At 45.7% G+C, this 25,610-nt stretch overlaps 1 long non-coding RNA gene across 1 annotated transcript in view; it reads right to left on the reverse strand.

Annotated features, from left to right (window-relative positions):
- Positions 1-21,259, reverse strand: part of LOC126523452 (uncharacterized) — a 39,034-nt gene extending 17,775 nt beyond the window's left edge. The window contains exons 1-3 of the long non-coding RNA XR_008610643.1: positions 21,148-21,259; positions 8,278-8,335; positions 4,671-4,726 (exon numbers count right to left, since the gene is read on the reverse strand). This is a non-coding gene — a long non-coding RNA (uncharacterized lncRNA). The remainder of the gene's footprint in view (positions 1-4,670; positions 4,727-8,277; positions 8,336-21,147) is intronic.
- Between the last annotated feature and the right edge of the window lie 4,351 nt (positions 21,260-25,610).

Consider the following 25,610-nt stretch of genomic DNA (forward strand, 5'->3'; position numbering starts at 1 on the left):
TAGCTTGCTGCCGAATGGGTGCTTGGCTCCCAATGTCGATAGTGTGCGAAGGAGACCTTGTACGGCCGAGTGACGTTGCTTAACAGTACAAAGAGCAAGCTATCCCTTGTGTCAAGTCAAGAACTTCCTCTCGATTCGTCCTCGTAAGGTCAGTGGCAATACCTGGCGTAAGATAACGCGGTAGTGGCTGAGGAGACGATGGGCTGGAGAGCGGCAAGATAAGAGGAGGCGTCCGTTGTTTCAAAGATTAAGGTGAAGCGGATAGCTCTGCTCTTTCCATTATTTCAAAAAAAAATTGTAAAGAAATTGGTTCAGCCAATGGGTTTGAAACGCACATGAGCTGAGGGCCACTTTTCAATTTCAGGACGGCGAACGGCAGTGGTAGTGATCGGCGGTGAACCAAGAGTTCATAAGAGCAGAAGAGCAAGCAGGTATAACGGTGTCTTCTGAAATGGTGATTTTGCGAAGAGGGCTCTTGTCATTGATAACATCTTTCGAAAACGGAAGGAGCCAGATTTCGGCGCGGGCATAGTCGATGATAGCATGATGTGCGGAGAGAAAATTCCTACCTAATGTGCCGCCTTGAAAACATAATGGGAACACAGTGAATTCGATGGCATGCAAAACCTCCTGAATCACGACACGAATAATGGAAACGCCGGATGGTTCGACGTGCAGCGTGTTCGCAGTCCGAAGGAAAAGTCCAGAAAGCGCTGTCATCATTTTTGCAATTTAGCGACAAATACAGGCATCTGTCGCTCAAGTCTATGGCCGGTGTCGGCAAGTGCAACAATCAATGTTCCTTCTATCGCGACTTGAATAACGTTTTTCGGGGAACAACAGTCAGGCCTTATAATTTTCTCTGACACTGTAATTTTTGCTTCTAGAACTGCAATTTTTACTTTTCATAGTGCAGAGGGATCCGCCTACCTTGCATGGAAGAGAGGGAGCGGCAGTGAGGAGAAAGTGAACGGCGAGCACAGAATGCGGTCTGGCTGGTAGGAGGAGATTAAAGCTATCCGAATAATTGCGGCTTCGTTGGAAGCGTGGCGCATATGGCCGCACGTTCTTGGAGATATTCGGTGTAAGTAGACGACGAGAACTGGCCACGTGTCCAACCTGGCCACAATAAAAACAAATCGGATGGTTGTCTTCCGTGTGCCAATGGTCTTGGGGGTGTGCGTACTGGACCATTGGTCTGGTGGGAGCAGATACTGGCGGGCGCATAGGCGTGCGAATGGGACCGTAGGTCTGCGGGGCAGGTTTCGTACCGACTTCGGCGAATGTCAGGGGAGAGGGAATCGGAGCCTGCTGCAAAGAAGGCTAAATATGGTAGGCTCCCTGTTCCTTGGTGACATATTGGAGAGAGGACGCCAATGGAGAGAAAATTCTACTAGCCGGGTGTAAGCGGTATCAGAGAAAGCTGACGAGCAACCTCTTCACGGATGAACTCCTTGATCTGTAGCAGAAGCGAAATGTTATCCGGGGCCACAGGCAAGCTCCGCATTGAAGTGGCCTGTAGAGGAGATTGGCGAGTGGCTACGCGTTGTTTGCATAGTTCATCGAAGGTTTGGCAGAGACGAATAAGTGGAGAAACTGCTGCCGGATTTTTAGCCACAAGCATCTGGAAGACCGCATCGTCTTCAATGCCTTTTAGGATAAGCCTCATCTTCTCGGCATCAGCCATTATGATGTCAACGCGGTAACAGCGGTAAAGAAGATATCCTTTATAACCTCTAGCTGTCGCCTTGCACTATTGCTTACGACCGCGCAAACCTTCAGCGCGAAGCTTGGGAACGGCGGGGGGACGGAATACCTCCATAACGTTAGTTCTAAAGGCCACCCACGCCGTCAGATCGCTTTAGTGGTCAAACCATCACACGCTGGCCAAACCGCTAAAACACCTAATTAAGTTTTTTGGTGCCGTCCCAGTGGTTGTCCATGCTCACCCGGTCGTAGTCAGCGAGCCAGTCTTCTACGTCATGGTCTTCTACACAGCTGAGGATGGGTCGGTCGCGTTGACGTTACGGGCCAGGGCAGACCACGGTAGTCACCGTGGCAGCGGGTTGAGGTTGAGGATGTGGTGTTTTTTGTTCCGGCATACAGGAGACGGGTTGTAGTGTCCGATTACAAAGTTGCATATTTCCTGTTGTACCCGGCACCTCCACCAATTTGTAGAGCAGCAGCAACAAACGCAGCGCAAGCAGTTAAAGCGCAGAGAGCGAACTGAGTACGAGCCACACGATGGGACAATGGGGCTTTTCAGCATGCCGATCTTTTTCCTCACAAAGTAAACAACTTCCTTTGAGGTCACTTTTTATGGCCATTACGACAAACAACGGGTTCCAGTCACTGACACTATATCTCGGAACTCGTGGATAACCCGCGAAATTATTCATTTAAAGCGGAAAATTAACCGTGAGAGGCAGAAGTCAAACAAAGATCATAATAAAATTTCGGCGCTAAGCTCTATATTGCGCACAAATATGGCTGCTGTTAAAACAAATTACTATGACGTGACATTAACAAATTTTATGAAGCACGATCCGCACCATTTTTGGTGCCATTTGTCGCATAATAACGAAGGTCCAAGTGTCATTGTCACTAATGGCGAACTTGTGTCGGACAACTCGCGTATGGCAGTATGTTTTAATGATTTTTTTTTTCAATCTGTCTTTACTGACACTTCTGCAGATGATCTTTCTCCCCTCTCTCCTGAATCCCCGTACACATCACCAATGCCTAATATTCAGGTTTCGCATGAAGGCATTGTAGCTCTTTTGCTTAAAATTAACGATAAGAAATCTGTAGGTCCAGACGGCATACCATATGCCTTTCTGCGCAGATATGCGGAATGGGTAGCTCACTATCTAGAAATCATTTTTAATTCTTCGCTGAAGCAAAAACGGGTCCCAGATGACTGGCTGGTCGCAAAAGTGGTTCCGGTCCACAAGTCTGGTGAAAGGCAACATATTGGAAACTATCGGCCAATTTCACTCACGTGTGTATGCTGCAAGCTACTTGAACACAGTTTCAAAGTCAATCTACACCTACCTTGAAGACAACAAAGCTTTTTTTCCTAACCAGCACGGGTTTGGACAGCACCTTTCGACTGTTACACAGTTAATAGAAACGATCAATGATTTTTCAGCTTCCTCGAACAATAGAAAGCAGGTCGACGCTATATTTTTAGATTACTCGAAGGCTTTCGATCTGGTCGTACTTAATGAATTAATTAAAAAACTGACGTAAATGAATATAAATTATGATGTTGTTAAGTGGATCCGCTCATATCTTACAGATCGGACACAATACGTTGAAATAAAGGGTAACAAATATAACCAATTAAATATAACCTCACGTGTTCCACAGGGATCCGTTTTAGGACCACTTCTTTTTCTAGTTTACATAAATGATATTGCTCTTAACATAAGTAACGACATAACCATCCGGTTGTTTGCAGACGATTGTTTATTATATCGTGAAATCAATAACCAAAACGATCAGGCGTCACTTAGTCAAGCCCTTAAAGCTGTAGAAATCTGGGCCGCAAAAAGTAAAATGAAAATTAATGAATCTAAATCAGTCATGCTCAGAGTTACAAACAAAACAAACATGTTTTTGAGTGTAATTATGAGATGAACTAAACAATTCTAACCGAAGCTGAAACGATATAATACCTAGGTTTAATAATTTCGAAAGACTTAAGTTGGCAATCACACATAGACAGAATTTGTGGAGCTGCAGAAAAAAAAGTTATGGTTCCTTCGCCGAAAATTAAAGCTAGCAACTACACCCATCAAACTACTTAGATATTTAACTTACATTAGACCAACGTTAGAGTATGCCAGTGTCATTTGGGATCCGTTTCAATCAGTATTAATAAACCGCATTGAGAAGATACAGAGAAAATCTGCAAGGTTCATTCTTTCCCGGTATTATCGTACTGACTCTGTTTCCGAAATGCTTCGGTTGCTTTATTTGCCTCCACTGGCTCAACGGCGGAAGTTGGCTAGACTTAAAGTTCTTTTTTTGTTATCAAAAGGCCACTTCAATATTGAAACCACACCCTATCTTGCTCCCAGGCAGGCTAGAAACGTCAGATCAAGCAATCATTGCATGTTCTCAATTCCAAAAGCATATCTGGACATGTACGCTTATTCATTTTTTTCCGCGATCGATTAAGGAATGGAACAGTTTGCCGGCGTCTGTTTTGCAGTCGAGTAGCATTAAAATCTTTGAGGAACGCGTTAAAAACCTTTTATGAAATTGAATCTTAGTGGTGCCATGCAAACATTGTCACACTATTCTAGAAATACATACAATAGTCTTTCTTTTATGCTGCTTCCAATATCACTGTCACAATGTTAGAAACATGTATTTCTTAGCCAAACTATTCTATTTGTATTTCGTTATTTGTTTTGCATTGTATTTCCAACATTCATTGCTTTCTGTCCTATTTACGTTTGTAAAGTGTTTACATTTTTTACGCGATGTGCAAACCTGCTGTACCCACCCTGTTACGGCCAAGACTGCCTACAGTATTTGAAAATAAATAAAAATAAATAAAATCTCGCTGCGCACGAATCTGCACTCATGGTCGTGTAGCCTTTGCTCTGCTACACGGAACTACTGAAACAGAGTATAGAAACTATGGAACAGGAACTCACCTCACTGATGCATTGTGGAGTTCTACTAGCTTTTTAACCAATTGTCCTTCTTCAACCTGCCAAAAAGTTCAGAAACTTGTTTAGAAAGGTTACCTTCTCTATTGGGTTCACAAGATGCAATTTTCCTCATATGGCTGCCGTAAGTCAAATTTTGTGCAATCTAACGCTAGCGTTTCTTCCTACACACGGTAATAAGTGCCGCTACAGCATGCTGCACTTGCGAGCCTTTCACGCACATTGTGCATCCATTTAAAAGCAAAGAAACATCATAGACGCAGGCTGCATTGAGAACCGATAAGTGTACTCACTTGGAGCGAATGGATGAACTGAGTGTATTTTATATATTTATCCCAATTTCATTTCTGTGGCATAACATACGTGCGGTTAGCATTATTGTGGTTTACCATGCTTGTCAACCTGCAAACTCAGGTTGACAACTATGGTAAATTCGAAATAATCTACATGAGAGCAGCAGCAGCAGCAGCAGCAGCAAAGTTTGAACAGCTGACTGACTACGTTGCATATCTCGCCTGCTTCAGGATTTTGTCTATACCAACTTGTTCGAGGGAAGCGGCGCCTTTGCCCTTTTTCACCATAAGAAAACTTCAAACGTTAGAGTCGACAAACGACAAGCAGAACTTTTTCTCGAAAAGCACTTTTCGTTAACATTGACGCAACATTCGTAAAATCGCAACACGGTCGCAAATTTGTAAAGTTTACAGAAAATTCCAGAGCTGTATGGAGTTTTCTACCAAAGCATTGTACTAGCTTCCTCACTCATTCAAGTTGTGCCTGGAACAGGACATCGCTGGCATGAGAGGTTTTTAACTAAATTGCTTACAGGCTGACAAACTCACAGACATTGTCTAGGGCCTCACGGAAAATCCTAAACTGCTTCCCAAAGTCGGGGGCCGCTATGCAATATGTATACCATGTGCCCCATAATAAAAGAACGTGGAAGTACTAGCAGGCACATGGCCTTACAAGAACTACACAGCAGCTATAGCCATAGGTATAGTTCCGATTACCCGTATGTGCTTACGAAAATCTACAGGCAAACACGCATGCACACACACATACACCGAACGTTTTTGATGAAGACGAATAGGTGTGAATCCCGTGTCATTAACTATTAATCACTCATTGTTCTTGTTCGCGCAGTGATCCAATACCAGAAGTAGCTGACGCTCAACAAAAAAGTGCCTGCAGCGACTTGAACACCATCCTGTTCCCGTGAGTTAAAATAAATTGCGAGAGTGAATTGTACGCACAAGTGAAAGTGCAGCAACACAATTGATTCAAAGCCATGAGTGAGATCCTCTGAAAAAGGTTTTTCTTCATTTTTACGAAAATTGCTACAGAAATTCTGCGAGTTGCCTACGAATGCGTCAGCTTTGTTAGGCTCAGCCATTACTTCATGTTTGCTTACTTATGTTGCTAGCTTCTGCATGTCTATCCATCGCTCGTTCAGGAGCCATATAATCATTGCGGATTAGTACAGAATTATCACAATTTATGTAGCATTTGTTGTTGCTTATCATGTCTATCCTGCTAGATCATATCGAAACGTTCCAAGCACAGTTGCAATCCATGCAATCACAGCGATTATAATCTCCGTTGCTGCGTTCTGTACAATGCTTTATTCTGACTCAGACAACCTGCATTTCTTTTCTGGAGGCTGGAAACCTGTTTCTCCTATTTGAATGTCTCGTTGCTCCTGGGTAGCCGTAGCTGAAGAAACAGTTGACGAGCCCTTCAAGGCGATCGTATAAAGTGAGCCTAGCTGCTATCACGATGCTATTTTTTGCAAACCACATCAATCAGATACACTTATGAATTTATACTTTATTATTGCATCTAATGGCCCCCTTTAGGTGACGGCGACGTGACCAGACTTTTTTTTTAACGATTCTAAAGCTACCGATTATCTACATTTACATTATTATAAAGAATAATGTCTTAGCTTGACCAATTACCATCAATTTCTTGATCCCACGGGACTGCATTAGCTTTAACCCTTCACTCGAAGTTTAGTGGCCTTCTCTTCCCGTTTGCGCCGATGTAATGCGTGAAGCATTTTCATTATAAAAAAAGCAGATGCGAATTTATTCATGCCGTCATTTTTATGCTGAGTTTTTCTTTTTTCGTCATGTCGAAGAAATCTGTACCCTGTACAGGTTTTTTATTGCGAGTTTCACGCACTGTGTACATAATTTATCGCCTACGTTGCTTGTGTGGCTGTGTATTTGTCAACCTAACTCCGCCTACGTTTCGTTTATTATTTTTGTTCTAGTTTTATGGTTTTCTGCACTACCGTGCGTCACCATGTAAAGGGTGTGCGAACCTTAGTCAAGCCACTACGGCTTTTTGTCGGGCCATCCCTGTCAAAGAAAAAAATTTACTTTGAATGATTGCTTTACTGATTGACTTTTTTATCTTCTCGCGTTCATGCAGTATATTCCTCAGTTGCTTTTCGGACTTTACATTCTTCGAAAGGCTACTTCCCCCTCAATCGCAAAAAAAATCTTCACGAAGATTTATTAACGATGCTGTTCCCGCCATTATTTTATCGCTCAGTTGACAACTTATTGCCAGGACATGATATACATGCAATAGTTCATGAAGGGCCTCATTCTTTCTCAAGAAACACTTGGGTTTTAACAAGTTATACATTGAAACTTTAACTTTACATCGTCGCTCCATTAAAAGAATATTCTTGTGTCATCTTCTGACGATTGTCTTTGCAACACGCCTGACTATACCGACCACCGCTTGATAAAATGTAAAAATGCCTCATAATTACGTGCTGTTCTTCGTGAAAATTTGGAGAAACAGCTTGATATATAATTTCGACATCTTGTTGCGCAGTGTGAAGATGTACCAATGGACGTGTCAAAAGGTTGTATAGCTTTAGTGAAGCTCGTACGTAAGACTGAAATGCAGAGCGAAAAATTTCCTCAACAGTAACTTTCATTAAGCTAATTACGTTATGAAATGACGCTGACACTCAAGACATGCGAAAGCTGGATTCTTGTTCGGTTTCAATTACGTATTTACCTTCTCCATTCTGGGCATAGTATGATAGAGTTGCTTCGTGTGGCGCTAATTCTTCTTTTGACTTGGTGGTTGCGAAATCCGGCAATGAGCACAGTTCGTTTTTTTTTTATTAATTTTCTCGCCACTGGCATCGCGGCACGCTGGCACGTAATGACACGGCACCTAACGCATTTCATCTGCTATGAGTTATGTGCGGAAAAATTTTTATACAATGCGTAGCTTGTTTAACGGCACTGAATGCCATGTTTTAGGACGCAGTAACAGCCTTTCTACACTGGGTCATGCCATTCAATAAAAGAAACCAAATATGAATAATTAAGCATTTTAATTAGCCGGATGATCATTACACAAATCTTGTGCTAGTAACGGAACACGTCTGACGACAGTACGCCATAGGTTTTGTAATCGTATACCGTACCTGTTGTTTTGACACCTTGGCTAACATTAGCCGGGACACCCCTTAAGATGCCACTCCGGGTTTTTGCGATAAAAACTGCTGCACGATTTGTTGAGTACCATTGTTGAAGGGTACTAGTTTCCCTCTACTTACCTCGCAATTGCTGGCTTCAACGCCTGGACTGTGGTGATATCCCATCCGTAAAGCACCTCTATGAAAAGGTAAAAAGCAATCGCTAGAAAAATGTCGCGAACCCTTATACTTATTAGAAAGAACTCCAAATAAAAAGTTCGACAGCATGTTACACTCCTTTAACACGTGAAGACGGAAGCCTGCTGCACACTTGGTAATGTGCCGTGTCACATTGTCGCATTGTTGCTTTCGCAGTTCAGCTTCTTCGGCTCGTTTCCGACGCTTAGTTGCGGCTTCGCGCACTCGTACAGCGGGGTCAGACTCAGGCCAACGATGTTTCTCTTGTAATTTACATTGCACAACCTCAGCGGGCGATTGAAACGTATGGTGCTGTGTGAACCTATGCGCTGTTCGTGTCACTTCGCTGAGCTGTTGTTGCCGCAGCCTTACGGCCGTATGAACAATTAGCTTTTTTGCTTGATTACAGAGGTATAAGCCATCACTAACGGGTGTATGACTCATTGAGAAAGTAACGTGGTTCCTTTTGTACCAATAGACTAGACGTGGAGTTGTCGTACGTTGTATGCGTGATCACAATGAATGCATGTATTGTACGCTGCACCCTGCTGAGTGCTTGCAGACTCTGCACTACGAGAGGGATGAGGCATGACATGTTTTGCTTGCTTAGAGAGTATGAATCATTGCTGGTGATGACAATGTTTTGTACCATTAGAATGGACGATGCGTTTTCTTCAAGGACGTCAGGGGTATGAGCCATTAAACGCTTTCGCTTTAAAATATAGGCATGATTTCCAAAAGCAAGCTTTGCTTGGCACAAACAATGATCCTTAAAACCAGCCCTATTGCGCAGTTTTTAGCGATAGCTGTGCAATCTGTAAGGATATGCGTATGGCGAACGCTTGCCTCCTACAACCAACAAATCATTGGGCATGGGCAGGGAATTAAGATCAAGTATAGAAATTATGCAGATCCGACGCACAGTGGGAATCAATGAAAGAAAGCTTTCTGTAATGGTTGCTTAAATTCACAATAACTAGCGGTGGTGTTGAAGGCGAAAGCTTATTTTCATCAACGTTTTTGTTAACACGAGAGGGGTGAGTTGATAAGTGTTACCTTACGTGCCCCACTGCTTTCTGTCTGCGTAATACGCAGAACAAACAGGGAAAGGTGCTTGCTTGAAGCGTTGATGCGCGCCATATTTCGTAACCTCTGAAAGAATTGCGCATTGCCATTGCCTCAATTGGCACATCGCATCGTGCCTAAACAATTAAACATCGCTTGGATTATGAGGCTGTACTGGCCAAAACCACAATCGGATTATGAGGCGCGCCGTAGTGGCGGACTCCGTATTAATTTTGACACCATAATGTTCTTTTACGTGTCCCCAAATATAAGTGCACGTGCGTTTTCTATTTTGCTCCGTCGCAATGCCAATTTCTATTTTGCCCCTGCCGCGGTTGGGATCAAATCCACGACCTCAAGCAACGCCATAGCCGCAAAGCTACAGCGACGGGCACATAAGTATTGATTTTATCGTCCACCGCTTCGGTTGTGTCGGCTGACACTGCAGTGCGGTTTACATATTGCGGCTAGGCTTCTGCACGCCCTGCCTAGTTTTGGCCGCTTGACATATTTCCATGGTGTTTATTTTAAGAAATAGCAGCAACGTACGTTAGAGTATCTTGAACTTAAGCATATCCAGTGTCCCCGCAACCACTGTCGCTTAGTAGTGGGGTTTCCTTGCTTTCTCACCTCACCTTCCGCCACCGTTGCATGGGAACGGGATCTTCTCCCTACTATCTATAGTTCTACGTCCCCTCTTGACTAGCGTATTAACAGAAAGGGGAGATACGAAGTTTCTGCAATGCTTTTGAGGGAGTTCACGGATAATTACGGCTGTCAAGAGGCTAATGTGGCGAGCCCGGAGAGATCCAGAGGGCATTGTGCACGTTCGACACGGTGGGGTCAAATGCCTCAAAGTGAGGTTCACTCGTTGCCCTTCCTCTCCGTCTTGCTCCTGTCATGTATACACAAACTCCGTACTACCCCCCGATGCAGCGAGTGAGACAGCAGCAGCCACAGCAGCAGCTGTTGAAGGAAGAGTCGAAGGAAGAGGCAAAGCAAGCTTCGTTTGAATATACGCCTAGGCAAGAAACTATCATTCTTATTGCTGCCATCCTGTCATCTCAGCGCTTCTGCAGTTTGATACAGTGCGCGTCTTTTTGTCATCCTACGAGTCGACAGCAAAAGTGTCACAGCCAACTGGCTTGAACCTGGCGCTCTTGCGGTCTTGACTGCGCAGGCACACTGCGTAGCCTGCGTTGCCAGTTTTTCCCGTAGTCTGCATTGCGACCTGCCGCCTCGTGGCGTTGCTGCAGGGGTACTGCTGAAGTGCCTTCTTTCCGTGGTCCATTCCATGAATTATTCCCAGTTCCTGCTTTAAACTAAAATTACGGTAGAACTCATCCCCCGACGCTTGCCAACGGTACTACGGATTAAAATCAAGCCACAGAAGATATATTTGAAGTGACTTTTATTTAACACTTGTAGTGGTAACTCCGAGACCATCATTTCTTAGGCTACATGCCACATACTCCAATATCGTACCATTTCGCTATGGCAATCGCATGCCAAAGTCACCCGTAAAACATGGAGTACGAAGGCTCTATGACGCCGATGCAGCGACGACGGATTTACGAAGAAGGAATGACACTGATTTAACAACAAAAGCCTACAACGACGACGGCTTTACGACACTGAGATGCCGATCAGTAAATTATGACGATGGTAAATTCACGACAAATTGATGGCGACGGCAAGAGGACAATGAGATGACAATGGCTGTATGATGACGGTAACGTGACGGTGACGGTATAAATAAAACAGGACGGAAAAAGATGGATTGGTAACAATACATTGATCAAGACGGCAAGACAACGACGGTAAGACAACGCATTCATCGTAGCGCCCATGTAACGGCGACGCAATGAAGACGATTGAATGACAACGACGGCATAATGAAGAATGAATGCCTCCAGGATGATGCGAAATAACGACGAACACGGATGACGTCGACTAATAACGATGACGGCATCAGGAGGACAATCGAACGACGATACTGAAGTGATCACGACGTTGGAGTGACAGCGTAAGGATGATGGCTTGACGAAAACAGTGCGACGATGTCATGAGAAATGTTGTATGACAAAGCTTCAATGACCGTGGTGCAATGAAAATGATGGCACCACGACCACGAACGGGCTCAAGTTATTAGACAACTTAGGCCACTGGGTCGAGGTAGAATGCATTATGACGACGGCATGACGAGACAGATAACGAAGTTGGAATGAGATGATTGAACGACCGAGACGGCGTCAATGTGGCAGCGTGACAAGGAATGCATGACGACTGTATGGCGACAATTGGGAAATTTGCGACACAGAAGGGATCGCTCAAGTGCATGGTGGAAAAGCGAAAGTCATGCTGTCCAACTTTAGCCAGGAGTTCAAGCACGACAACAAGGGCCACGACGAGCGCATACTTCGAGGAAATTGTGGAAACCAGCAACGCGCGTGTTCTCTCGGATTCTGCCGCATCTACCCCGACGACCATAGTTCTGAACCAGTCTTCAAATTAAGCCCAAGCCTCGCCTTGAGTAAGCAACAATAGCTTGAATGTCTTCTCCGCGGATACAACGACTACATTTCGACGTCATTGAAGATTCGTAAAACACCAGTTGCAAACCATCGCACAATAACAGAGGAATCCGCTTGACCATGCCGCCAGAGCCCTTACCATATATGACGCGAGAACGAGAAGGTATAAGGCAACAAGTCGACGTAATTTTGCGCGACGACATCACCTAGTGGTTGGAAAGCCCGTGGGCGTCTCCTGCGGTCTTAGTGAGGACGAAGGATGGAACTGCGCTTCTGCGTCAATTATCGCCGCTTAAATTATCACCAAGAAGGACGTATGATACCTCCCACGGATAGACGATGCATTAGATCGACTCTGCAATGGTAAGTACTTTTCATCGACGGACCTCAAGACTGGTTATTGGCAACTGAAGTTGACGAAAGAGGTCGAGAGAAGAACGCGTTTATCGCGCCATATAGTCTCTTCGAGTTCAAGATGGTGCCATTCAGACTTTGCGCCTCCAACGCTCCAGTGCGTGATCGACACACTCTTCGCAGGACTTATGTGGCAGACTTGTCTCGTCTACTTGGATGAGGTTGCAGTCTTTGAGACAAATTTCGAAGATCACCTAAGGCGAAGGTGGCCTCATGCTGTACTAGAGGCAATCAATCTATTTGCACTGACCCTGAAGCTCCGTTTCGCTTATGAAGGACTTCTGTTCTCACGCCACGTCATCAGTAACTCTGGAGTTCCCGCGGCCCTTCGACAAGAAGGCAGTGTGCAGATTCCTTGACTCGTGTACCTGTTACATGCGCTTCGTAGAAGACGTTTCAAGAATTTCAGAACTCTTAACTCATATCAGGACAGCTGACGTCGATTCTGCATGGCAAACACGACAGGGTGACGCATTTGAGGAGCTGGAAAGACGAATGCAGTCGCCACCGGTCACGCTTCGATGACGACGCTGAAACAGAAATACACACCGAGGCAAGTAGCGTAGACTTCGGTACTGTGCTAGTCCAAAGGAAGGACAGAGCTGAAAGCGTAAAAGCTTGCCCTAGCCGGCCACTGTCACAAGCGGAAGCAAATAGTTTTGTGACCAAGAATGCGTTCCTTCCGAACATTTCGGCTACGGCGAAATTTCGGCCCTACATATACGGCAGGCACATCTAAGTGGTAAGCGACTGCCACGCCTTGTGTTGGCTGGCAAACTAAAATAATCTTTCAGGTCGCCTAACCGGATAGCAGAAAGCGTCTTGTCCTGTCTGTATTCCTTCTTGTGTGTTGTCACTATTGGCGCTTCAACTATTGAAAACAAATTGGACGACGACGCCTTCTTAAGAACAATATCTGTAGCAGACTTCACCGAACAGCAGCGAGTAAACCCGGGATGACGAAGCCTTCTTGAGTACTTACAAAGCAAACCGACATTATCCGTAAGGTATTTCGGCGTAGAGTGTCTTCGTTCTACTATAGCAAGGACGTTCTCATATATAAGAACTCGCCAGTCCGCGCAAACTGCCTCCTCATTGGGCCAGGAGTACTTTGGCCAGAAGCATTGCACGCGCTACACGACGATCGGACCGCCGGGCTCCGCAGGTGTTCCTGTACGCTCGTAGTAATGCAAGAGAAGTACTATTGGCCAAACCTAACAACAGACGTCGCCCGCTACATCAAGACATGACGTCACTGCCAGTGACGCAAGATACCACCGACAAGGCCAGCGGGTTTACTACAGCTGATCGGGCTTTTTTGCCGACCGTTTCAGCAGATAGGGATGGATTTGTTGGGATCCATCGCCACGTCAGCATCGGGAAACAAGTGGATGGTCGTGGCCATCAACCACCTTACCCGCTATGCCTAAATGTAAGCCCTACACAAAGGTAGTGCAGCGGAATTAGCCAAATTTTTCATCGATAACATCCTGCTACGACATGGTGCGCCAGAAGTCCTCATTACTGACAGAGGAACGCCTATCATAGATAACCTTACTTAAGTCATAGTGTAGTATATGCCAGATAAGTCACTGGACGACCACCGCCTACCGACCACCGAGCACGCCCGCGATGTACGTCGACGCCGAACACAACACGTGGGATTTGGTCCTGCAGTACGTAACCTTCGCTTACAATACAGCGGTGCAAGAAACAACGCAGATCACGCCGTTAAATATGGTTTACGGCATGAGCAATACCCCGACTCTCGACGGCATGCTCCCGCACGTCACCGACGAAGAGAATACCGACGTCACCCCCTATCTTCAGTGTCCCGAAGAAGCCACACCGTTCGTCTGCCTGCGCGTCAAGAACAAGCAGTGGACCCATCCCCAACACTACAATCTTTGGCGACACTACATTGAGTACCTGCCTGGCGACCGTGTTTGGGTTTGGACACCAATACCCTGACGAGGACTTAGAGAGAAGCTTTTCTGACGCTATTTCGGACCCTACAAGATAATCCGACGTATCGGTGCACTGGACTACGAGGTCTTGCCAGAGGGCATCTCGCAATCACGGCGGCGCCGCTCACGACGTGAAATAGTTCATGCTGTGCTGCATAAGCTTTTCTACCAACGCTAACTAGCTATTTGCTTGTTTGTTATTTCTCTTGAGTGCATGCGCTCTAAATTCTTGTGCTCCTGCTTTTAGCACCGGGATAATGGGACGAAGCTATTAAGAGGGGCGCATTGGCACGTGCTCTTATTTAACGTTTCATCGCCGACTCCATTTCAGCCACTAACGATTTAGCTATCTCTCCGCGCGCGCAAGACGCGCGTGCGTGTTTGCAAGGTACTGAAATATTATGGATAGTTATAGAGGTTGTCTATTGTCACCGAAGCTTGTGGAATCTGATTGTATGAGAAACACGAGTTGTGGGGTACTTTCTGGAAAACATGCGGTCACTACCAATAATTCTGGGAACTTTGATGACTCATGTATAAAAGAAAAAAAACTGCTAGAGTGGAGGGAGCGCCCGTCAAGTGAAGCCGCCGCTTCGCCATGTTGTGGGGAACGGGGGGGGGGGGGGGGAGCGTAAACGCACGCCAGTCGCCACAGCTTATTTTTTCAGGTCATCGTCTCTTGCCGTCCCCGGATCCCGAAATGTGCTGGCGCGCTCGTGTGTTATTAGAAAAATTGACGTGCAAGCAGTGGACATATTAGCATTATTTTTCTCATTTAACCAAAGATTTAGAATAACGTTACTATTCTCTAGAATAAAGGAACAGTTTGTATCTCAAGGTAAAAGGAAGCAGCCGCCACCAAAGTTCCGAGACCCTCCATGCAGTGAAGATGCTAAAGCACCTGCAACATATGATGGTAATGAAGATAATAGTGACTACTTATGTCTGTCGCACTTACTGCTATTTCCCATGGTATGGTGTCATTACTTATTTATTTAGTGTTTTATTAAGGTTAAAGCATCTCTAGGCTCATGGTGAAGTTTGTGTCAGCAGACATGACCGCTGGAGAATCCGCCGAAGCGTCGTCACGCCATGTGAAGACAGATCAAATAATGAAAAATTATTGATAGTGACAGTTAGTGAATGATAACGTTATAGTAGAGATTGGTAGAGGTTAATAATGACAAGTAATGACTAATAATGACTACTAAGTACTTGTAATGACTACTAATGACTCCGAAATTACCAGTATGTCTAATGACGGCTTGTAATGACCACAATTGATTTCAAATGGCTAAAAATGGTTAGTAATGACCAGTAATAAGAAATAATCACTGAAATGACTTGTAATGACTACGGATGACTATGATATGACCAACATGTCTAACGATGGCTTCTAATGACTACAATTTATTACAAATGGCTAACATGCTTAGTAGTGAGCAGTTATAACTAATAATGACTGAAATTACTTGTAATGACTAGTAATGACTACGAAATGACCCATATGTCTAACGACAACTTGTACCGACTTCAATTCCTTACAAATGACTAAAAAGGCTTAGTAATGACCAGTAATGACTAGTAATGACTGAGATGACTTGTAAGAAGAGAAAGAAAAGAGGCAAAGAGAAAGAGGCGAATGATAAAACGAGGAAAAATAGGTTTTCTCCGTTCACCCCTTAAGAGAGATCTTAAGAGACCCTGTAATGCTTGCGCTGTCAGCTTTTACGATTGGTCAATTTCTACACTGCAATAAAGAAGGAAATTAGGCGCTAATTATTGCGCGCATTTTTTTTGCCTTTGCGTCAGCTGCATGTTGATGCATATAAAATGACGAAATGCACCAGTACTCGGATATCTACTCAACTGATACCTGCAATATTGCCCGCCTAACAGCCCACAGTTTCGCGTGAGAACTTGAGAATCTGTTAACCAATTGAAAACTGGTCAGGGAACGACACTGGGAAGCTCTCAGCAGGCAGTTTCATGTCACCGCAACATCTTTCGCACGGCAAGATCGGGGCGCAAGTTTCTTGCCCCCCGAGCCCATTGGCCGGTATAGGCGACTGCCACTCCAGCACTTTTTCTTTAACCTCCTCCATAAAAGCCGACGCCCCCGGTCGGCAGATCAGATTATCAACGATCGCCGGCTGTGTTCGCCGCTGTCGCTGTTATTTGAGTGTAGCCTGTTTTTGAGGGCACAGATTCACCCAATAATAAACTCACAGTTTTGCTGCTTTCTTCACCGCCACTGCTACGTGACAATATATTAAAGGCGGTTGATTACGATGGTCTTCAGATGCTGTTGGCAAAGTGCTCCAGCACTGTGTCTGAAGTAGTAACGCTCCTCCAGAGCTATTATGATTTGCGCAAGCAGCGTCTCGCCACACGCAATTCACTGTTGGGCTTTCTTTGGCTTCACTGTTGCGTTGCGGCCGATGACTCTTCTCTAATGGTGCAATTTAAGCCGTTTGTTTGCGATGAGGTAGCCCACCAACTTTCAGTGGTGTCTATGACGCAAGAGACGGCCTCCTCCTCGTTGACGCCCACGCCATCCAGGAACAAGTCTCAAAATGCACACCCCCTCCCTTTCACGACAGTCCAATCAGCTATGCGTAGGTTACTATGATGCCTTGAATGCCAACCCAACGAGCGTTTCATGCACCAACGCTGACGCTACCGTCTACACTCCAGTTAATGCCACGATATCCCTGCGTGCAAGAACCATGGCGCACACCATACAACCCGTTGATTTGTTACTCCTGCAGAATTGCTACCCACGTGGCGCGTTTCTTTCGGCGCCGGATGCAACTAAGTGCTCGATTCTGGTAACCAGCTTGCAACTATCCGCCAAGAGAATTTCAACGTAGTGCTTCACCTGATTCACCTGTCAGTTCTTTAAACCCATCAGATAAATTCGCTTTCGCGAGTCGTCGACTGCCTTCCCTTCGAAGCAGCTCCATTTCGCCCATGTGGCGTCGGCCTACCACTCGTCCCCAGGATAACTAGTCAGCGCAGTTCGAAAGGCGGGAACTGCGAGTCGTGCGAAGAGTTCGAGTCCTCCGATTAACATGATTGATCAGATCGGGGACTTAGTAGAGTAGCACTTATAGACACAAGAGCCTTAATTTTGGTAAGGCATGTCAGCCTCTTCTGCGTTGTTCGGAAAGTGATGATGCCGCTTTCAGGACTTTCGCTACACACACCTCGCCCTCAACACATTGATCCATTAGGAGCCTACAGAGCCCAAGTCGTCACTGAAGAGCAGCTTTGCGTTATTTAGTTTTCGTTCTCACCTCTTGTACTCATGACATCATCGTCGGATAGAATTTTCTTTCAAGCCATGACGCCATCATAGACTGCGCTCCTTCCTGGTTGTGACACGCCATTTGAAGAGCAGCCTCCTGCTAAGCTTGCGTCACAGAAGACGCCGACATACTTCCATGGTCGTCTGTGATCCTCCCCTTCTCGTGCGGCTTCCTGTGTGACGGTAGTGTGCTTTTTGTGCCGTCTGGCCTCTACGCCCGTTGCCGAACAGTGTCTTTTCCACTCGCTGTGTTTTATGTCCGTGCTGGTGCCATTTCCATGTGTAATCGTAACTCAACTGCACTGCGGCTTCATTTGCTATGCTACGAGTGCCTCGATCGCACTGAGTAGATGCACTATTCAACACGCCGGGAGACTTACATCGCATCTGTAAAACTTGTGCCTTCGAGTTCTTCACTCCTCCCCTTTGCCGCATAAATCGAGCCTGACGTTACCCCGACGCAGCAAGACGAGATTTTCAACACGTGGCTTTCTACGCCACTGTAAAACCTATGCCTTCGAGTTCTTGACTCCACGCCTTTGGCCTATAAATCGAGCGTAACCTTGCCCCGATGCAGCGAGACGGGCTTTTCGGTCTTCTTCATCAATCCAGCTCTTTATTTGACCGCCACTACACTTTTTTTGGGGTAGAGCGACAGCTGTCTCTCACACCATCGGCACTGGCTCTCATGCACCTCTGCGGCAGCGACCTTAACGGGTTTCGGCCACAGAGAGGCCCGTTATTTACTAGCAGGTGACCCACATGCTCACTCGCGACGTTATTCAGCCTCCAAGTGGTCCATGGGCATTCGCAATCGTTTTTGTTAGAAAGAAAGACGGTTAAATCCGATGCCACAACGAGTATCATCGTTTGAATAAGATCACGCGAAATGACGTCTATTGTTTACCGCGCTTAGAGGACGCATTTGGTTTCGTACACAGAGCCAATTTTTTTCTTCCTTTCATCTTCACTCTGGATACTCGCAGGTCACATGGGCGAGACTGATCGCTGTACGAAAGCATTTCTCACGCCAGACGGCTTGTAGGAATTTAATGTCATGCCCTTCTCTCTTTTTAACGCGACGGCCACATTTGTACCGATGACGCACGATATTTTGTGTGGGCTGAAGTTGAAAACATGCCTGTTAATTAGACGACGATGTGCTATTTCAGCCCGACTTCCAGACATCTTCAGCGCTTGAATTAAGTTTTTCCCTGCCTTACGTATGTTGGCCTGTTCGGCCTGCTGTTTAGGCGCTGCGAAACAACTATATTAGGCCATGTTGGTTCTAAGCATGGCGTACTTGTTAATCCCAGTGCGCTCTACGCTGTGGCCGAAAATACTTAGACCGACATTACATAGGCTTTTGTTCCTATTTTCGCACTTTTGTACGAAATACTGACACCATCACTGCAGCCCTTCCACCGTTTCTAGCCGTTACCAGCGACCTTTCTATCTTGTCAGAAAAGTGTGACCACGATTTACCAACTTACGTCGTCTACTTACCTCTCCACTAGTTTTACTTCACATGGATCAGAATGTTCCGACAGAAAATCACACTGACGCCAGCGGCATCGGTCTGGGTGTAGTTCTAGTGCAAGCGAAACCTAGCTTTGGCGAGTACCGTTGTAGCTTACTCCAGCCGAACTCTAACCAAAGCTCAAGCGAACTACTCTGTTACTGAAAAGGAATGCTTAGCCATTGTCTCTTGTTAAATATCGCCCTCACCTTTCCGTCGACATTTGGCGTCGTCACAGACCACCATGCGATTTGCTGATTGTCGTCCCTCAAAGAACCACTTGGCTGGCTTGTTCGACGGGCTCTACGTCTAAAGGAATAGGACATTGGGTTGTCCAGCGTTGCAGCCGTAACCATTCCGACGACGACGCATTTTCGCGTCGGGTGGTATCGGCCGATAGCACCCGACTTAGACAGCGTTTCGCCCCTTACCTTTGCTCTCTTATCTTTGTACATCACCGACTTAGCTTCAGAACAGGAAAAGGACCCATGGATAACCACTCTTCTGAAGATTCTGACGAATTGTCTTGAACTGAACTACGTGTGTCTCATGCACTGCGTCGTCAATCACCACATTTGGCAGTTCCATACAGACTTCTCTGCCACTAAAATTAGCATTGCCACGGCCGCAAGTGCCTCCTGGTAGTTACACGCCACCTTCGTAGCGATATCTGGGCTTCATTTCACGCCGACTAGCAGTGTGGCCATGGCCATGTGTTGAAAACCTACACATGCCCTCAATTCGATTTTAGTGGCGGGGCATGTACAGTTGCGTCACCAAATGTATCCGCTCGTGCCCTGATTACCAAGGTCGCCAATTGACTCCTCATCCAGCCGCTCTGTTGCAGCCACTTCCATGCCATGTGCGTCCCGTTGAGCGCGTTGGCATTGATTTGCACGGTCCTCTCCCACATACGGCTGCTGGCAACTGTTGGGTCATAGCCGTCGTCGATGCCCGGAATCGACATGCGAAAACCAATGCCCTCCCTGCGGCCACAGCATTCGACGCTGTTTTCACTCGTGCTCCATCACCTCATTCTGCACCATGGCGCTATTCGTGAAGTATTGAGTGAGCGAACACACGCGCTTGCTTCTTGAGTATTAAAGTCTCTCGTTCATCAATGCAACATTAAACACTGCATTACCATCGCGTATCACCACCAAACAAATGGTCTGACGGAACGGTTCAACCATACTCTCGGCGATATGCTCTCAATGTATGTCGGCTCGGATTATTCCAACTGGAACCTTGTTCTACCGCTCGGAACACATCACCTACAACACCACCAAATAAGCTGCAACCAGACTCTCTTCCTACTTCATTTCCTAGGACCGTCAACTTTCCTGCACAATGCACACAGTTTTTCCATCGCATCCAGATGTTTAAAGCACAGTCTGGTTTCCGCTGCCGCTAACTATACCGTGGAATGTGTGCAGCTCGCCCGCTCGCTCACTACAGCAGACCGGTCCCCCGAAAGTTTTGGTGTGGCGATGGCCGACCTTCCCACCTGACTCTCTCATATAGCCCTGGATCTCACCTACGAGTACTACGAGTACGAGTACCAAGCTACTTCCGAAATTTGATGGTCCTTATTGCCCAAACCTCTACCGTCTACTACTTCGTCAATCCATTGACATCCCCAAGTGACCACTGCCGCCGGGGACGTGAAATGGTTCATTAAACAGGTTCAAGCTTAATTATGAGCCCATCGCTTTGTCGTCGCCATAGGTGGCCGGGATGGCTCCTTTTTCAGCCGAGCGTTGATTTTCAGGAAAAAGAACAGCACTAGAAAGTTGCGTTGCTATAACGTGTCTCGGAGCGAGAAGAAGATCGACACGCAAGGAAGCGACGTCACCTGATTATGCGGTAGATACATCATATTTACTGCGAATATTTTTCGAAGTATTCACCCTACTTTATTTCAAATACGCTACGCAAACGTAAAAGGCAAAATAGAATTTTTTCAATATATCGTTTCATGAAAGTGTGTAAAAAAATACTTACTGCCAGAAAAGAACTAAAAATAAGAAACTCACTGCAGACTTCATAACCAGTGTCTAGAGGGTAACTTCTACAGTGATGACAGCTAGGATACGTTTAAGCAGTCAGTGGAGTTCAGAACCTGCAAATGGTTTCATAAAAACATGAAGAAAGTAAACCAGGTAGTGTTAATGGCTCACATTCATATTATTGCATGTTTGCCTTTCCTGCGAAATGTAAGAAACAGCTCGGATATCATGAATAATAGTTTTATATAAAAGCAGGGACGTTTGCGTATTGCCTCCTTTGTGTTGGCCTTTATGCTGAGCATCACTAAGTCGAGTGTATTGATTTATCAATGGTTGCTGCAGGTGCCTAAATTAGTACTCAAAGGTTTAGCTTCAGTTCATCATTTTCAGCAGCAGCCTATTTATGTTCACTGCACGAGGACGGTTTCTGCCGGTGATCTCCAATTATCCCTGTATTGCGTTGATTACACTTTGCGCCTGCAAATTTCCTAATTTCATCTCCATATGTAATTTTCTCTCGTATTTTCGCTACCCACCTAACTAAAGTATAGGCAATCCTAGTTTTCTATGAATTACACCGCTCTCTTCCTGTTTCTTAACTTTACGCCTTGCATTTTTCGTACCATTGCTCTTTGCGTGGTCCTTAGCTTGTTCTAGAGCTTTTTTGTTAACCTCCAAGTTTCTACCCATATGTTAGCAATGACTGAAACTTTTCATAATTGATTAAATAAAAATGCAATGATTGTACAGTTTTCTTCTCTACGACAGCGGTAAGCGTCCAGTAAGGATTTTTAATGCCTGCCGTATGCATTCAAACCCCTTTTTTTTTTAGATTTCTTTCTAATGATGAGGGTCCGCTGTTAGTAACTGACCTAGATAAACGTACTATATATATAATATATATATATAAATATATATATAATATGTAATAATATAATATTATATAATTTAATAATATATTATATAATATAATAATAATATAATATATAATAATATATAATATAATATATATATAATATATATATATATAAACGTACACAGACTCTAAAGGCCGACGGGTGGTCATAAATTTTTGTTTATTTGCTAGGCTATTTCACATTACCTCTGTCACCTGTTTATTAACCAATCATTTGCTGCAGTTCATCCCCGAATTTGCTCAACAGGACAATGCCATCTGCAAACTGAAGGTCGTTGAGATATTGGCCGTTGATCTTCACTCCTGAACCTTCACATGCTTGAATAACTTAATTACTTTTTGTTAGCATGCAGTGATTCAAGTTAGGCCAGTTTTTATTAGCCGATTCATTCATGCGCTGGAATTGGCTTCTAAGCATGCTTCTACAATTAGGTAAACGAACCTGAAAAAATAACAAGTGGTAGATATCGCTCCGGCAAGCTAATAAACGGTAAATATGCCGTAAATGTAAACATGCACAGAATAAATTCAGACGGTTTCAGCCTGTTTACTCACGCCTTAAGAGTTCGCTGTGCTATTTACCACGGAGAACGTCAACGGAGAAGGATGGTAAGATGTTCGTTCACCGCACTTTATTTTTTAAAACCACTCTCGCATATCTCCACCTTTATACTTTCCGGCTGTGAACCGTCACGTGGCTTTACTAGGCAAAGTGACTGGTTTTGACGTGCAAAGAACTCTCTAGCCAATGACATTAGGTGCATATTGCAAGCAGGATCACGTGCTGCTGTCGTGGTATTGTCACCGGGTCGGGAAATGTAGAGGTAAAAGTCTAACAAAAATTATGACCTTCTTGAAATGTACTGACGTCTTCAAGGCTGAATTTAGAAGTTCACGTACTAATTTAACAAACGATGTCTTATTAAGCTTTGAATAGTAATGCCTCATGGCTCTGCAGAAGTCAGAGAAACGGAGCAGGTGGCGAATATGGAAATTTAAATCTACGGGCGCTCTCCCAAATGCAAAACATAAATCCATGACACTACATGTGTTCTACTAGCAACAGGAGTGCTCACAAATTTTGCTCATGAAAAACTGTTCAATAAGGCCTCTTAACAGCACAGTGCACGTCCGGAATTTCAATTCCAGTAAAACCATCGGCGAGCGCAGAGATACCAATTTGGATCTGGAAGTGCATGCAACTGAAGCGCTGGAAAACGAAACGTAAATTATAGAACCTTAACATCAGTCCCTGCAGATTTGACAATTATAGGGAAAAGAAAATGGTGGCGAGTGAACCAGTGCAAGAAAAACTCTACGAGTGAACTTCGGGTGCGTGGCATTCATAAAAAAGTATTAAGGGACGCCCCGAGTAATTCTGGAACCATGCGAGGGCAAAAGTTAAACTAACTAGATATTCAAATACCTCTAGACGGGGTAAAAATTGTAACAGTTGCGGAACACACCACGCGCTTCTGTACGTAAGGAAGATTAGAGATGATAAATTTGGCAAGAAATTATGCGTGGTGCGCATTCGAACAAACCCAGCAACATCATTGGGTAAGGCGCCAGCGCGTCTCTACGCTAACACGAATGACATTGCCTTGCTATTTGAGGCTCGTGCTGCTTGCCTAAAGACAAAAACATACAGAACCAAATATTCACAACAATATGAGCGTGCCACAGCGGAAGTTCGGAGGCCGCTCGGCACATCCTAATAAAATGCGAAGAGATTCACTCAGTCACACCTGTAGGTAATGTACACATGTACGGTGACAGGTGACATGCCATCAGGCATGGTTGCCGTTGAGACCAATTCGACGAAGGTTAGGGCTTTTGTAGGTAAGCAAACAAGCGCTGCAGTGCAGATGCTGTTCGGTGGTTCGGGGCGAACGTCTGAAAGATTAGGAAGCTCGAGGCACAGAATGCCGGTGGAACAGTCCATGACGGCAGAATGCGTCGCCAGAAAGTGCAGCCGGAAGATTAGGGCATGTGGGCAACTGGTCAGCACGGTGAACAGGATTAGAACTTGGCGGCCAGCAATTCCTATGCGAGCAGTGCACATACCCCTACCGGCAACAGGGGCGCCATTGGTGACACGCATGGCTCGAGAGATGGCAGGCGTAAGAACTTTTTTGAGGTTACGAAATAGGTTAGCTCTCTTTATGGACACTTGGGTTCCAGTATAAATTAATGCCTTCAACGGAACAGCATCTACGTCTACTTCAATTAGGTTCGTGTTGCTGAGGAGCGTCAGCGGATGATTTGGTCAGGACGAAAGTGATGCAGCACTACCTCGAAGAGCTGCATGGCCTAGTTTTCCGTCCGTCGGTTTGGCGAAGAAAATTGGCGACGTTGAGATGATGGGAAGCGATGGCGTTGAGGCGACTGCGTTCGCGTGGAGGAGCGGCTGTGAATGGCATCAGAACTAGGGTACAGACGGCGAGGTGAATAATGGTAAGCGTCGGCGTATGGGCGAGGAGCAGGGAATGACCTCCAGTACGGCGGCATCCAGATGGTGCGGCAGCGGCGGGATACATGACCAGCACGGCGGCCGCGGGAGCAGATCGGTTTGTCATCTGCGGTTCACCATTCAGCAGGATTACGTGGTCTGGGAGCGAAATACTGGGCATTATAGGTTGTTGACATGGGAATGGATGCCGAATCAGGTCGCGAGTCAGAACAGGCGGTAGGGGTGGTTTACAATTTCTTGCCGCACAACTGCTTATATAACGGAAACAATTGGCAGTGGCTTATCATGGCTATACCAGGATATACGTAGCGAAAGCTAAGGCATAGCATGGTTAGCTTTGGTTAGTCTTTATTGCAAGTCCAGGTTAGTCTGGTTGTCTAGCTATGTTGCGGCATTTAGCTAGTCGTTCGCGCGCTGTTCGTCTGTTTCCTGGGCGATTCCTTTCCTCTTCATCTCGCTCCGATGTCGTTTCCAAACATCCTCCTACTTATCAGAATTGTCGCCGTTCATACTGCCGCCTCAACTGTGGTTGTGGCACATGCGAGCTCTCCTTTTCAATTCTCCGACACGTTATCAGGCAAGCGAAGCAGCTGGTGAAGCGAGCGGAGGCGAACGCAGCGACGAGGAACGCGTTGTGACGAGGACCGCAGAGTGACATCCTGTGCCTCCTCGGAGCACGGCCACGGCGAAATCGCAAGTTCACGGCCAGTAAAGCTTTCGCTTTAATAGTGGCGGCCCCTTAGTGAAAGGTACCTTCAGGGGGTCGTGGATGAAGGGGGACCGGACTCACCGCTTCAATCTCGCGGCGAACGATACGTGTGACGTTCTCTTGAAATGGTCGTGTGGCGGTAAGGGCGGAGCAGTAGGAGGTGGCAGGGATGTTTGGGAGCCGGAAAAACTGTGGGACGATGCGGCGGCTTTTGGCTGCCTCGAAGCGGCGGCATTCCTTGACGATGGCGTCGACAGTAGGAACGTCGTTATAGACGAGGCGTCGTCCGCGATGCCTTTCAGGATATGGCCCGCCTTGTCAACATCGGTCATGTGCTCGACGACTTTTCGCCAAAGTGCG

This window comes from Dermacentor andersoni, chromosome 6 (genome assembly GCF_023375885.2).
Source record: "Dermacentor andersoni chromosome 6, qqDerAnde1_hic_scaffold, whole genome shotgun sequence".
Classification (NCBI taxonomy): domain Eukaryota; kingdom Metazoa; phylum Arthropoda; class Arachnida; order Ixodida; family Ixodidae; genus Dermacentor; species Dermacentor andersoni.